We start from the raw sequence: 16,737 nt of genomic DNA on the forward strand, positions 1-16,737 counted from the left end.
GTTAACCTGAGCACTTAACCTGTTTGCCTATTCTCTCCTTTCCGTATTCTGAATGGGCTGAAAAATAACACGTGTCTCAGAAATAACTGCTGGCAGGCATTTCCGAAGGTGCATTCTCTCCTTAGTCGACTGGAAACGTCATGTAATTTGCACTCTTCTGGCTTCCTATTTCAATTTATTATCAAATATTATATTGTATATAAAATGGAGGAGCCTGTCTCAATCAGATTCTGTAAGAGGTGCGGCTTTCCCTCACACCCCAGAGTCCAGGCAGCAGTGGTTAGATGGGTGTACCTAACAGCAGAGGTACACTAAGCTGTTAACTAAGCATTAGCATACGTAAAACAAATTACAAATCACATATAGGGCTGTACTTGTTTTAATCCCTATGGGTCTTTAGAGAGGAATCGGTGTCTTACGTGTTTAAGCAGCCATGGCTAAGGGAAAAAAGTCTTTGTTCTATTCTCATCCAGATCCTCTTTATTTTCAGTTGTCCTGGTTTTATGATATGCATTAATCATCTTCTGGGAACAACATTGTTTGATTTACCATACTGATCCTTTATCAGGACTTCCTTTCTAATGACAGAGTGGTGTCAAGCTCTTTGACTGCAAATAATCAGGGTTCAAACTTCAAATTTTCCAGTCACTAACTGGGTGATTCTTACTCCCTCTGTGCCTCAGTTTCCTCATACACAAAATGGAGATAATATCTGCCATATAGATTTATTGTGATAATTAAATGAGTTGGCTTATAAAAGAGGTTATAAAAGAGGCTGATATGGAGCGGGCACTGTATAAATATTAACTATTATTTATTTACCAAATCGTGAACCACATAAAGCCTATTGATAATGAGAGGTCTGGATAGCATGAACCCATGGAGGAAAAAATGTAAAGGAAAATGGGGGTAAATAGAATTCTATGGCTCAAGTTTTAACTCTTGTGGGATTTCTTTACTGGGCAGTAATTTTTTTGTGGGTAGAAAGATGTTTCCGAACTCTCCTACTTCAACACATAAAAGTGATAGCAAGAGAGGGTCTTATTAGTTTCATATTCTTAGTGTCTAGGACAGAGCTGAATGTAGAACAGGCACTCAATAGATGCTTCTTGAACAAAAGTTGCTAACAGTATGGATGAGATGCTGGCTACGGGAACAGTTATCCTATTCTTTGGCCTAGCTCTAACTTCCTTCTATAGTATGGGGAATATTAAACTCAAGAGAAGGGATCAACACAAAAACACTTTTTGGACCGTCTTGGAGAGACAGGAGCCTGCAGGTAAGGGTGTAATTTCAACAAGTTGACCAAATGAGAATGTCACAAAAAGCAATCAACGCAGGACCCAGCTTGAGAGGCTGTTGACATTCTGTGTAATTACTGCAAGTGCTCCCTGGGTAGTCCGCATTATTGTAAACTGCATTTCCAACACAGTGTGGCATTAAAGTTAAAAAAAAAAAGAAGAAAACAATGAAGTTGTAGCTATTAGCAAAGCTGAATTGGAACTTCTAGAAAATGTCAAGGAGATCTTAATTGTACTTTATATAATGGTCTCCTAGGCTAATAAGATATGATCTAAAACCATTAGGTATGAGAAGGTAAACATTTTAAGAGCACTTTTTTTGCCAAAAGGCTCTTCATCTTTATTTGACAACTCTCGCTTGGCCTTGAGGTAAAGCATTGCAGTGTTCTGAAATAACAGATATTGTTTGTGACAGAGGCATTGAGGCCCTGTGTTGGGGGAGCCTATTCAAAGATAATACTCATGGAACAAGGGTGTCTATAAATCTGATTCTTAAGTCTCACATCACCCCCTAGAAGAGGGGGTGGGCAGGTATGCTCTAAAAGTTATTAGCATGTCACATAGCATGCAGTTCCAAAATGCTGGGAAACACCCATTACTCTGTCAAGCTTCAGAACACATAAATCTATTTAACTTTATAAATGACTGAGATTCATTCTCTCAAGGTCGGAATCTTGCCAACAGAGAGCCATATATTCATGTCTTGTTTTTTTTCAATGAGCTTCTGAGCTAAGACCATAGATCCTTGAATCCCTGCGGCTGTTGGAGATTTTACAGAGTCCCTGCTTTCAATTACTGATGGAAGTCACCAACAACCAAATCGGTCAATGTTACCTTCTCCATGAGCTCCAAAGTCGTATCCTCTATTTCTGGTTCAAGGAGTACACTTTTTACCTTAGTCTTAAGTAGATACTCGAGTTAGAAATGGCCAGTGGCTACAATTTGTAATTTGGCTCTGTTTGTAAATACAGTTTAGAAATCACTGTTAGGACATGTGGGCTTTGGTTCCAGTTTGTCTCAATCTTGTGTATTCTGGCAAGAAAACTAATGCTTCTTTATACCTTTGTTTCTCTATTTGAACAAAGGGGGGACATTACCATTAAATGAAATTTGTATAGTGCCTTGGGACACCTGGACAAATTGTGCTGTTTCTAACAGATATTAAGATGGTATTTATTTAATCTACTGTAAAGAGAGAATAATACTTTTCTTAATGCTGGTTGGGTACTGTTTACTAAAGTGTGCTTGTTTCAGTAAACATTACCTCTTTGGGATTAGATGTTACATGAAACGGCCTACTTTGCTCAAAAAGATTTATGAAACCCTAAAGCAAACAAAGTTAAACAAAGGCCTTTGCTACGGTACTTCTCAGAGCCTTTAATATGCTAATAAGCATTATGAATGTCCGAGATGGTATGTGGTGTTTCCCAAACTTAATCAACCATAGCATTAAAAAAAAAATTTTTTTTTTGGACTCTTTTTGGTGTTAGCGGAAAGCTTTTTGTGAAATGCTTGGCAGAAGAATAAGTGCCATTAATAAGTGCAGTTCAAAAAACCTTAAAGAGGAAGCTCAGTGTTGAAAAGCAGCTCTGTTCTTTGAATATTATAATAGAAGCTGCCTTAGCTGACCTGCACTTAACTGACTCACCAGACCAGCTTTTCATCACTCTGTAAAACATACTGGTTGAACCATATTAAATTGTTGGTCTTTTGGGCAACAATGATGGTATACCAGCATTTTCATGGGTTTCTACTTAATACCAATGCCCTTGGTAGATGAAACCCTTGGGGCTTGTAGTCTAAACGCTTGCAAACTTCCACTCCTACCACCTGATTTATGTTTATCAGGATCAGTTATGTTTGTTTCCAAACATTTTATTGCAGTTGTGCTAGTTCTTATAATCACATAAATCTAATTAGAATATTATGTAAACCATTTATATGAATATAAACATGAGTGTGAAAAATGTTGTTGATTCTATGGAAACCAGATTGACTACTTGTCAATACATTATGATGAGATTTAAAAACTGCCATTAAATGAGGTGTAGGTGAAATATTTTAAAAGATTGGGGGGAACCTTAAAATTGTGGAAGTCTGCACTTTGCATTGCAAATGAGTTTTAATTTTCACTGCACAATAAAGAAACTGGAACTGAAAATTAAGGATGACGTGTGGTTTGTGAAAAAGATTCAGAATTCCTATCAGAAGACCCATACTGAAAGAAATGATCTCAATTCTATGTCAAAAGTTTGATGAACATAGAGGGATTATATCCAAATACTTGAATAACTGGCATGGTTTTGACATCGACCAATCAGAACAAGTGCCTGTCCTATCAGAAAGGATGCTCAAATGTAAATAATTGCAGGGCCGTGCCAGAGCATGCTGGCTGACTTTCAGCTCTGCCTACAAATGTTTTATGTTAAAATACAACATTGTGATCATTTACATCACTTTTAAACAATTTCTTGCTTTACCTAAGTGTATTATCTGACCAAATGCTTCTCCAGATTACCTCAGAAAAAGGCCTCTCTTGAATTATACTACTCTTAGCTATAAGAGGACCTAGTACAATTCAGTTTATAAAGTACCGTACTTTCCACATATATTGTCCCCTTTAATAATCAGGATCTGAAGAAAATAAGGTAAGTTCCTGTAAGCAAATGTCCTGGAGAAGCCCCTTTGAAGTTGCCACAAAAGCAGGTGGGAGTTATAAAAATCAGAATTTAATCACATAAATTATTTGCTTGTTACTCAATCATTTGGTGAGAGGAAAAGTTCACAAAAGAGGTAGGAAAAAAAATAAAAAAAATTTGAGAGCTGGATTCTAGGTTTGGGCAGAACAAACACTCAGAAATCTGCAGCCAGGAGGTAGTTCCTGCCACAGACGAGTAGTAGATTAAGGGAATTAGAAGGAAATTGGGGGTATGTGAGTGCCCCTGTGCCTTTTAAATTTGAATTGTTAACCTACAGTGGCACAAAGAGGACTGTCCAGCTGTATCTCTGAACCACTACCCAGCAGCTTGGAAATCAGGAGTAAATCCAGACACAAAGGAGAAAAACATCAAAATAAACTCTGATTCTCAAATGACAAGAACATAATAAGGGTTACAGCTGTCAGTTTTTAATTAGCTGGAAATAATATAATTAAAATAATATAAAGTAATTCAAGTGTCCTTGAAGGCAGATAAAAGAAAACAATTGCAAAATAGTGGTTTTATTAAATAAAAAAACATTATAGTTGTACCACGGCTTTATTTTTCTTAAATTTCACTCCATTGAAGTTGGCCATCTCTTCCTCTGAGATATTAGTTACTGTTAATCTGTGCCTGGGGAGACTGTGTGCATTAGAAGCCACCATTGGCACATGGAAGTGGCTACTGGGGCTGTGGGCCTAGTGTCTAGCTTTGGGTCAGAATCACCTGGAGAGCTTTAGAAATAGACTGATGCTGGGTGCTACTCCCAGAGGTTCTGAATCCACTGCTCTGTGATGCTACCAGGGCCCCCGGATATGAAAAGCTTCCCAGCTCAAGTGCTGTCAGCCGACCAGCTGCATCCACGTCACCTGAGAACCTGTCAGAAATGCTAGAACTCAAGTCCCACCCTAGATCTACAGAGAATCGGAATCCTCATTTTAACAGGACACCACCTGGATTGGAGGGACATTAAGTTTGGAAGATTTAGAAAACTATTTCTCAAAGTATTGTCAGGGAAGTTCCATTAGAATCACCTGAGGTTTTTTTTAATTAAAAAATTTTAAATATTTGGGGCCTCAACTTAGCTCTTACATGAGAATCTCTGGGGGTGGGGGTGGAGGGTGGGGACTGAGGAATCAGCAGTTAAGCAATCACCTGGGGAATCTTAGGAGCATGTAAGTGGAGAGCCACTGTTCTAGAGGATGTGTCCTAGGACTCTTTGTGCTATAGCTAAGGTGGAGGACCTGAAAGGCTGTGGAAGGGGGTGGAAGCAGGGAAGAGAGGGCCCGCTGGGAGTATTAACAGGTACAGGGAGGTCAGTCACAGGGCAGCGCCCTCTGCTTCCTAAGTCAAGTTGGCACTCACTTTGAAGAAGATGCTCAGATCATTGTTCCTGGGGCACTTTGCTTTCACTCTTTTTAGGAACAAGTCAGACTCAAGGGCATAATCTGAGAGGCTCACTTACCTTTCCTCAAGTGCTGACAGTTCACTGAGGTTTGGGGCCAGTTCCAGTGTTTTTGCTCCTCATCAGAACTTAAAATACCCATTTCCCAGAAATAAAGTTCATTGATAGGGACCTAAGAACTTCTTGTAGAAATGATTGACACAAACTGGTCCAAATATTTTTTCTGCTCATACTCGGATTGAGCAAGTTCTGGCTGTTTCTAAATACACAAGAAGAAGCACCCTTCTACGACAGCTGCTTTACCCAGCCACAGAGCCTGCATAAATCAGACTGTAGTTCTGGAAAATTCTATACAGTACAAGTCTTAGATGGCATAGCTTTGGCTTCTCATATGGGTGTTGATATTGTCCCTTGTATGGACTGTTTATGTCCCCCAAAATTCCTATGTTGAAAGTTAATGCCTGGTGAGATGGCATCTGGAAGAGGGGCCTTTGGAAGGTAATTAGGTCATGAGGGTGGAGTCCTGAGGAACAGGATTAGTGTCCCTGTAAGAAGAGGCCCAAGAGCTAGGTCACTTGCTCTCCATCATGTGAGAATATAAGGAGAATCAGCCATCTGGTAAAGAGGCTGGAAAAGAGCCCTTGCCAGAGCCCAACCATGACCTCAAACTCCCAGCCTCCAGAGCTGTGAGTAATATAAGTAAATATTTGTGGTTCAAGCCACCCAGTCTATGGTAATGTGTCACAACAACCCAAACTGACTAAGACATCCTCCAATTCCAGAATAAAAAAGAATCCCACTGTAGCCGTGCACTATTTGTTCTAGTAACTCAGGTGCATATACATCAGCTCACGGCTGTTATCACAGATCTAAGCAGGACCTTTTTTGTTTTGTTTGAGTTTTCTAGGGCTGACAAAACAAAGTACCACATATTGAATGGCTTAAGATAACAGAAATTTATTTTTCAGGTCTGGGGGCTGGAAACTGAAAATCAGGGGGTGAGCAGGCCATACGCTCTCTGAAGGCTCTAGGAGAGGATGCTCTGTGCCTCTTCCCAGCCGCTGGTGGCACCGGCAATCCTTGGCATTCCTTGTCCAGCAGATGCGTCACTGCAAACTCTGCCTCTGTCGTCATGTGGCCTTCTGCCTGTGTGTCTTCACGTTTCCTTTCCTCTGTGTGTGTCTGTCTCTATGTCCCCTGTTCTCTCCGTATAAGAACACTGGTCATAGTGGATTAAGGACTCACCCTACTCCACTATGCCTTCATTTAAACTAATGACATCTGTGACAACACTATTTCCAAATAATGCTCGCTTCTGTGGTTCTGCGAAGGACATAAATTTTGAAGGGGCACTATTCACCTTAGCAAAATTTTTATTTTATTCTATCATTTTATTATTTATTATTGTTTTTCCCTTTTATTCCTCTCGTATTTTCTTCCATTGCTATTGACAGCAACTTGCAATTATATTTAACAGGTATGTTTTTCCATTCTACTCCCCTTATCTTTGCTTAGATAAAGGTGCGTTCTTGAAAATGCAGTGTTGTTGAGATTGTATAAATTATGTTTTTAAATGGAAACAAATGGTGTTGCATGCTGTAAACCTCATTCTGTTTTATAATGATTTCACTCGGTATTTTATTTTTGTGAACTTTCATTTAGTTAGTTTCTTCTCACTGCTACATATTCCATCAGTAGCAAGTACCACATTATATGCATTGTATGCTTGTATTAGTCCGTTTCTGTTGCTTATAACAAAATATCTGGAATTGGGTGATTTATAAGAAAACAAAATTTATTGCTTATAGTGTCAGAGGCTGGGAAATCCAAAGTCTGGGGAACACTTATGGTGAGGGTCTTTTTGGGTGGTGCTTAACAGCAATGCAGGGGTCTCACATGGCAGAAAATGGCAGAGCAGAGAGAGAGAGAGAGAGACTCTCATGTGCTCTCCTTTCAAAGCCCTTGGAACTATGTCCCAGACCACCATTGTTAGTCCATTCACAATGTCATGGTCCTATAGTCCAATCACCTCTTCAAGGCCCCACTTTCAATTACCATAATAGGATTTACCACCCTCTTTACAATGTCACAGTGGGGACTAAGTTTTGGGGGGACATCAATCCACAGCAATGCCCCTAGTGATGGACACCTGGGTTACTTTTTACTCTTTGTTACCATGACCACCATCTATCACAATCATCATTTCCATCCATGACTCCCATGAACACATGCAGAATTCTCTGGGACATGTACCAGAAATAGAATTCACAAGCTGTATCAGGGGTGTTAGCATATGTAGTCTCACTGAGTTCTGACAGTCCGCTGTACAAAAGGGCAGCACCAACCCACAATGTCACCAGCAGTAGCTGAGAATTTCCATTTCCCTACATACTTACAACCTATCATTCAACTTTCTAAACTGTGCCCGCCTTATTGTGAAGAGGAGAATCTCCTAGTTGTTTTAATGTGCAAATGTGCAGTTCTCCAGTTACTAGAGAGGTTAAGCAATTCAGTGTCATTTTTTTTTCTTTGAATTGCCCATTTTTATCCTTTCCTCATTTTTGATTTTTTATTACATTTCTCTTGCTAATTTTCAGGAGTTTCTTATGTATTCTAGATACAATCCCTTTTTTTGTTTTAGATATCTCTGGCTCTTCATTAACTTTGCCTATAGGGTCCTTCATTGTGCAGAGATCTTTGATTTTGATATAATCAAATCCACCTTTCAGTTTGGTCTTTTGCGATTTTGTTTCAGAACATCCTCCCCATTTCCACCAACCATACCACTCCCCCAACACCACCATCAGGTTAATATTCTTCTACATTTAGTTTTTTTAGGTTTAGATTTTACATTCACATTTTTATATTTATATTTACACTTGATGTAAACTACTTAAAATGCTTCATATTGTTCAAAATAGAGTTCAAACATCTTATCATAGTGTACAGAACTTTTGAGAACTCACCAGCTGAATTTTCTAGCTCATCTCCCAACACTTGCTCTCTCTACATCTTAATTTGCTGGATTGCTTGCACTTTCCTTGACACATGTTCTCTAACCATCTGGACTTTGCATGTGTTCCTCCCTCGGCCTGGCACACTCTCCCCACAGCTGATTCCCACTAGTCCATCACGGATGGGTTCAGACATCACCTCCTCCAGGAAGTCCTCCTGGCCTCCAGGACCGGATTAGCTGCCCCTCTGTGTGCTGCTCACTCCTAGTCATATTACAGCTCTTACATGTCACACCACAATGTAACTGCCTGGCTATTTGTCTGTTTCTACCACTAGATTATAAGGTCTTTGGTAGAATGGACCAGGTCTTACTCATCATTTGATCCACAGTGCCTAATCCATTGCTTGCCACTTGAAGGAATCAATCAATAATTATATAAAGAATTAATAAATAATTTTTCTTTGTCAGAAAATTTGGCTATTTTCTCTATGAGCAGAGCTGCATTACTTTAGAATATATTCATGGCCAGATTAACATTTACTCTGAGTCATCTTTCCTGGTATAAGATACATAATATCTTTGGGTTCTTAAATAATACTATGGAGTGAATGAGAAAAAGGATGACAGAGGTAGAGAAATAATAGTCAGCTACCAATGCTTTCCCCTCAGGGCCAAAAATCTTGCAGGATGTATTAATTATATAAATGTAGTGAGTTAAAACAACAAACTTTTATTTCTGTGTGTTAGGAATCTGGGCATTCCCTAGCGGGGTCTTCTGTTCAAGGTCTCTTACAAGGCTGCCAGCAAGGTGTTGGCCAAGACTGCAGTCTCATCTGAAGACTCAGTAGAGGAAGGATCCTCTTCCAAGCTTACTTATACAGCTGTTGGCAGGATTCAATTCCTCATGGACAGTTAGACTGCGGGCCTCTGTTCTTTGCTGTTTTTTGGCCAGAGGCCACTCTCAGTTCCTTACCACGTGGGTCTTTCTATATGGTAGTCCAACATGGCAACTGGCTTCCATCAGAGCAAAGCTAGTGAGAGAACCAGACGGAAGCCAGTCTTTTTGTAAACCTAATCTCAAGAGTAACATTTTATCACTTTTGGTGTACTCTGTTCATTAGAAGCAAGTCTCTAGGTCCAGCCCACATTCAAGGGGAGAGAATTACAAACAAGTCTGATTATTAGGCTCATTGGCCCAAACCAGTCACATGTCCCTCCTCCCAAAGGTACTGAGCACAAAATACATGGTCAACAAATACAAAAACTTACTGAATTAAGGGGTAAAACTTTAAAACTCAATCAGTCCTGACACTTGTTATTAATGATTTAAAGAGGAAAGAGATTTAAAAAGAAATGAGTAGAAAGTTCCACTAATAACTAATGACTTAATTTATCCATGTCTTTCATCTTCCCCCAAAGTAGCAATAATTAAGGGTTGATGATGTCATCATCTATAATAATACCTCTATTTGTATCTCACTTTCAACTTTGCAAAGTGTCCTACATCTATCATCTCACTGGTATCCTCACAACCACCACTGAAGAATGGTAAGGCAAACATTATCCCTGTTTTGCAGATTAGATAATTAGAACTCAGCGATGTCAAGTGAGTTGCCTAAGATCTTCAGCCAATGCTGATGTTGTCACTGGAAAGCAGATCTCCTAACTTGTTGTCCTATGCTTTCCCCTTGCTAGAGCCTGGAGTCTCTCTACAAACAGACACCATCCTTAGAAGCAAGATAATAAAGTCTGCTTTCCGATCTTTAACATGGAGAAATCTAAGTTGGCCATAATAATGTAATCAGAGCATAATTTTCAAAAACAATCTCATTCCAATGAGTGCATTTCTATAAACTATTCTGGATGTGAGTGTGTGAGTGCGATATAAGGCTCAGCTGAAGAGGTCTATACAGAGGTCAGCAAAATTTTCCTGTAAAGGGCCAGATAGTAAATGTGGCTTTGCAGTCCTATGGGCACTACTGCATGCTCATCTTTTTATTTTTAAAAATAATATTTTTAAAACATAAAAATCATTTTCATTCACAGGCTATTCAAAAATAGGCCTCGGGCTGGATTTGTCCCACAGGTCATAGTTTTCCAGACCCTGATTAAGGACTCTGTCCACATCGACCACACACCTGGCTGTCACAGCATAAACTTGTTCCTTCTGCTTTCCTGCAGGTACTCAGCCTCCCTTGGGTTACCTGTTTGGTAATTTTCTTTAATGTCACTAATTTCCCACTTTCAGGTGAGATACGCCACAATTTGTCTCAGGATTTCCTGCCCTGCCAGGTTGAGGTGCAGTCTTTCCCTTCTGGTGCATTTCTGGATTTGTGACTTGGTTTTGTGAAATCATTTTTGAACTCCCCTTGTAGGTGGGAGCCTTGGGGTGTGTGAGCCCCTTCTTCTCTAGAAAGCTGAATGTCTGCTGCCTGTTTGCTGATATTGGACTTCTCCACAGAGCCCTTTCCATCTCTGTTTATAAACTCGCTCTCCCCCCACCCCCTTCATGCTCTTCACTATCTTGTGTTATTGCCAATGAGAGTGGAGGTTGGGTATGTAGAAGACCAGTCAAGGGTACTGAATATGACCCGGGTGATGATAAAAGGCCAGGGAGCCTCCCCAAGCCTCATTTGTTTCTTTTTTCCTGAATCCTGGCAGTAGTGGTTCGAAAGAGTAGTCCTAGCTAGAATGTTTGGAGGTCCGGTCTCAGGAGATCTAACACGCATGTCAGAGATGCATGAACTGCATTAACACTCAAACACTCTGCAACAGGAATCAATCTTTTCTTACAAGTTTCTCCTAGTGTTTTATTATTATTGTTGTTACTATTATTTTGGCTACTTTTTTTCTAGGCAGAATATGTTTTGATCATTCAACAGATATTTGAAATCCACTATAAGTCAGGCATTATGTAGGCTGCCAAGTTATAAGGAGAATCAGTACATGGTACCACCTTAAGGAGCCTACATCTTTCAAGAAGATATATACATACATGGGCTGTTAAAAGACAGAATGAAAAGTACAATCATAGAGTTTTGTGCAGGGTGCCCACAGAAGCATGAAAGAGATTCCCAATTCCTTAGAAGGAAAGAACAGCTATGAAAGATGCAAAAAGGAAGTGATGTCTGATCTGAATAGAAGAGAGATGAGAAAGATGGTCAAGAGAGAGGGAGCTACATGTGCACAGAGTTGTGGTAGAATATGACGTGAGATAGGAAGTATGAAGACCATAATGTGACTTGCTAGATGTAATCTCATGTCTAGGAAGGAGGGGTGGGTGATGAGGCTACCAAAGCAGAAATATTCCAGAATGCACTCCACACCAAGGGGTAAATTTTGTTTATTAATCTTGAAGGCAATAGTGAACTATAGTGGCAGGGTAGGGGCACCATGAGGTTTGTTTTCAAATGAATTCTTGGGCTATGATGTGGAGGTTGGTCTGATGAAATCTATGACTGCAGCAGGTTATTACAGTTATCTAGCAAGAGATGATAAATATCAGAGATATGGAAATGACCAAGGGAACAGGTTCAAGAGATGATTAGGAAATGACAGGACTTGGTGACAGATTATGAGTGTGAAAGAGGGGAAATCCAGAAGAATCTCCAAGTTAATGGCGCGGAAGTTGGGAAACAATGTTGTAATCCAACAACACGGTAAACACTGAGAGAGAAGCAAGAAGGAAATTGGGGGGTCAGATGATTCATTCCATTTTAGATGTGCTGGATCTGAAAGTCCTCTGGATGTCCAGGTGAAGTTGCCACGAAAGAGTTGAAGATCGGGAGCAATGACCTGCTGGAGATATTTGAGAAACAGCAGTAACCAGTTGTTGGTTGAAGCCATGGGTTTAAATTTGATTATCCCAGGAGAATATGGAGCCTGAGAAGTAAAGCAAGGATGTTATTAGAATCATCAATAATAGAACCAATAGATTTGCAATAGAATCTAGATCAACCTCTTATCCTCAACATAAATCTCCCCAGCCCTCTCCATCCTCTGTAAAGAACTCATTACCTTAAAAAGACTCCTGTCCATTTACTGAGTCACTGCGGTTATTACAGGCCCTATCAGGACTCCCCGTTTTCATGCTCTGCAGCCCCCTTTTAGCCATAAGCAGTTCACGGAGCTTCCTCTCTCACCTACAGGCAGATCTCAGACACTTGGTCTCTGTCACATGGGATCTGCCCATTACCGCTACCCTGGAGTCTGAGGAGTAAGAAACCACATACTTGGCTCTCCTTTAATCATGTTTTTCAAAGGTTATCATATGTTTGTGTTTCAGGGATTTGGGGAGAATATTGAAAAATCAAAATCACTGTGTGTAGGACAGGGACAGAGGATATAATTTGGAAAAACACTCCAGTTGCTTCTAACACGCCAATCCTCCACCTTAGTTAAGAACCAGTGGTATTTAGTTTTCCTCTTTTTGGCTGTATCATCATTAAGAATGAAAAGAAGTCTGACTTAATCTGTTATGGGCTGAACTGTATCCTCCCCAAATTCCTATGTTAAAGTCCTAACCCCCTGGTGCCTCAGAATGTAACTGTATCTGGAGATGGTCTTTAAAGAGGTAATTAAGTCAAAATGAGGTCATTAGGGTGGTCTAATGCAGCATAACTGATGTCCTCATGAGAAGAGGAACTTTGGACACAGGTACAAAGAGAAGACCATGTGAGGACACAAGGAGAAGACAGCCATGGGTAAGCCAAGGAGAGAGGCCTCAGAAGAGACCAACCCTAACTCCTTGATCTTGGACTTCTAGCTTCCAAAATAATGAGAAAATAAATTTCTGTTGTTCAAGCCAAAGTCTGTTGTTCTTTCTCACGGCAGCCCTAGCAATCTAATACATCAACTAATTGAAGCATTGATTCTACTCTATGACTAGGGCATTTTTAAGGTTTCTAAGCTATTTCTTTGTTAATCCTGTCTAGAATTGTGTCTAGAATCAACAGTAAGCTCAGTAATATGGCATGTGGTTTGCAAGATCTATTTTTCTTCATCCCTTTAAAGATCGGGTATGTACATATATTCAGCCTTTCAGCACTTCTCTTGTCCTCCACGGATCACTAACACAAGCTCTTTTTGTATCCTGGATCTAATCTGTACGGGTACTGAGATTCAAGCTCATTAGAGTAATTATGTACTCTCTTTTTATCCCTCAGCTAATCTCAGGCTTCAGTCACTTCTGCTCAAGTGTCTTCCTTCTTTCCAGCCAATCATGTTGACAGAGAAAATCAAAGCAAATTAGAGTTGGCCAAGTCCATCTCCTCTCTGGCATCTTTCGCAAGCAGTTGGCTTATAAAATTCTTGTTCTTGTTTAGAATATATTTAAATTTTCAGTCTTTTGAATTTTTGTTAGCTTTACTTTAATCTGGGCTTTACTTGCCTTCCTATTCTACTAGGTTAGAGGCACTCTTCTGTATTTTTCTGGATTATCTGTATCTCCTGCTATATTTTGTATGATGGAAGCATGAACTGGAGTCAAAACATTAGAGTGCCATCTGTTAACTGTGTGACCTGGGTCAAATTGCTTAACCTGTTTCTTTATCTGTAAAATGAAGCAAAAATCCCCTATCTTATAAGGGAAGCCATTATGGAATTATGGTTAAATTATATAATATATGCAGAAACACTTTGTAAATTATGTATTTCAGATATATATAAAACCTCCTTATTATTGTTTTTACTATTATTATTAAACATACGCTTTTAGTTCTCAGTTCAAGAGACACTTACAAAACCATATCATTCTCTTCATTTTCTTTAGTTTTCATTATTTAACTTATTTTTAAAGAACTCACATTTTACAAAATTCAAAGCATAAAAGGAGTATATAGTGGAAGGTCTCTTTTCTATTTCAAAGTCTCCCAGCACTCAGTGCGTCTATTTGGGAGCAATCAGTATTTCTTATGGATGCTTCCAAGAAATATTTTATGGATGTCTATATATATCCTTTCTTCTCCCCCCTTCTGTTTTACCCACGTAGTAACATCATATCAGTTCCTTCATATACCATCATTTTTTCTTCCTCATACTGTCACAATTTTGTTTGCTGGAAATTTCCTCTCCTCATTAAGTCATCTCCCATTCAAATTCCCTGATTTGGGCTTAGAAGTTTCTTTTCTCAGTTTTTAAAATCTATCCTTAAACAGTCTATATTGCACACCTAACTTTGCACAGTATGGTGACAAGTTGTTTTCCTCTCTAACTTTCAATGGGAGAAGAGAAGAAATCACAAGAAACATTAGGTTCTTACAAACCAAATGTAAGATCTGTTTTGCATAGAGGCAGTGTTTTAATGTTTTCATGAAAGGCATCTGGCATAATGGAAAGAGGTCATGCTTTAGAGTCAGCCAGACCTAAGAGCTGGCTCTGCAGCTCTTAAACTGTTTGACACTGGCCAAGTTCCTGAAACTCACCTCACTGAGTCTCCATTTCCACATTTGAAAAGTGGCACTAATAAATAACTACAAGGATTGTAGTACTTAACATATACATAGTGCCTGGTATATCATACATGTTTCATAAATATCAATCCTCTTTGTTCTAATACTATGTTACATGTATCACATTAATATGTTCTCACTTTAAAAAAAAATTTCATTGAGCAAGTTTCAAATTATAATCAATAAACGTATCTTCCTTATCTACTCAGTTTACAGGACTGAGCTAGATGGTTAAAAATACAGAGGAAATGATATATTCCCTTTCTGCAAGGAGATTACAACCTAATTGAGGAGGAAAAACCTATCCAAAAAATAATAAATGGCACAACATGTCTGTGCTTAAAATAAGAATGAAATAATTTAGTGACAAAAATAGAAAGAAAAGACTTTCACATGAAGAAATTAGAGATGATACCATGCTAAATACAAAATACTATATTACAATATCTAGTGCTATTATTCCAAAATTATGAGTAGCTCAAAATTTAGAGAAGGCAATAAGCAGCAAATCCATGCAATAAAAATAATAATTTGTACATATTTTTCTTCTATTTTTTAAAAATGAGGAATACACTCTGAAGACTTGTCATACTGGTATAAAATTAATTTCCCTTCAACAAGAACTTAAGCTATTCCATTTTATTCTTATGTAGTGTGTATGATATACCAGGCATTCCTATACATAGAGAATATAGGAAAGCTACTAAAGATACAGCTGAAATTTGAAGACTTTATTCCCTCTCATTTGAATTCAGCAGCGTAAATACAAGGCACAATTGGCCTAACGGTCAATGGAAACTCATTTCTTGTTGACACACCTACATTTCTATAAGCTCTTTTTTGTTATTGAAGTTATTTGTCCAGAGTCTTTTTAAAAAAAGAAAAAACAAAAAACCAGAGCTCATGACTAAGACAGTACTTATTAAAACAGCAACCAAATAAACCTGCCTTGATCACATTCATGAGGTAATTCAATTGAACTATACTGCATGAAACCTCTAACACAATAGCCTAAATCTCTGAATGTAGCGGGATAATCAGGGTGGAGAATTTATTGTGGGGGCGATTAAAAGTTGCATCAGAGAAATAATGATCCATCCTTTAATTACTTTCCTTTGTAGTGACTTAGATCAATATCAACTGTTTGTTTTATTCAAGCTCTTTTATTTTTCCTTTTTAAAGACGACATTGCGTGACTGTGCAAGTACAAGAACTAAGAGAAACTCATAAGCACTTGGCAGGGAAGGTAGAAAACACGATAAAAGTGACAGATAATTTGGTCCCCTCAAAGGCTTGTGCTGTGGAATACCTAACAGTTCATCCCAGAATAAGATTATCATCTTTTGTCTCATTTTTACTGAAGTATGGTAAACTCATGATAAATATATGAAAATGGAAAAGTTTGAGGTTATGTATGGATTGGTGTTTTTAAGTGACTATTCCGAGTGTCCCCTTGAATGCTGTTATCCAGTGCAGTAGTTTAATTAGTTGCCACTTTTAATATTTCCCTGGATTCTCATTGTTGGTGCCAAGTGTTATTGCTACTACTGTTGTTTTATTTTTTGCCAAGGAAAATGGGGAAATGAATATTACTTTAAAAAAAAAAAAAAAAAAAGCAAAGTATGCTCCAGAAGCAAACCCAAAGTTCCCATCCCATGCCAAGATGGAAAGAACATATGGAAGTGAAGGAAAACACCCTTTGAGGGTGGCCTGTGTTGAGGGCACATCTTGTGATCTGCACCTGGTTCCCAATACTGATGCCACAGACAAATGAAACCACATACTTCTTTTGGGTGTGGCATTATACTGAGGTGAGGGCTCCTTTAAGTTGGATTTCTTTGAATGGGAAAATTTATACATGATTTGGAAAATAACCCCAAAACAGCCTAGGTGTTAATGCTAACGCTATAATGGACATAATTCCTCT

Source organism: Cynocephalus volans, chromosome 7 (genome assembly GCF_027409185.1).
Source record: "Cynocephalus volans isolate mCynVol1 chromosome 7, mCynVol1.pri, whole genome shotgun sequence".
Lineage (NCBI taxonomy): Eukaryota > Metazoa > Chordata > Mammalia > Dermoptera > Cynocephalidae > Cynocephalus > Cynocephalus volans.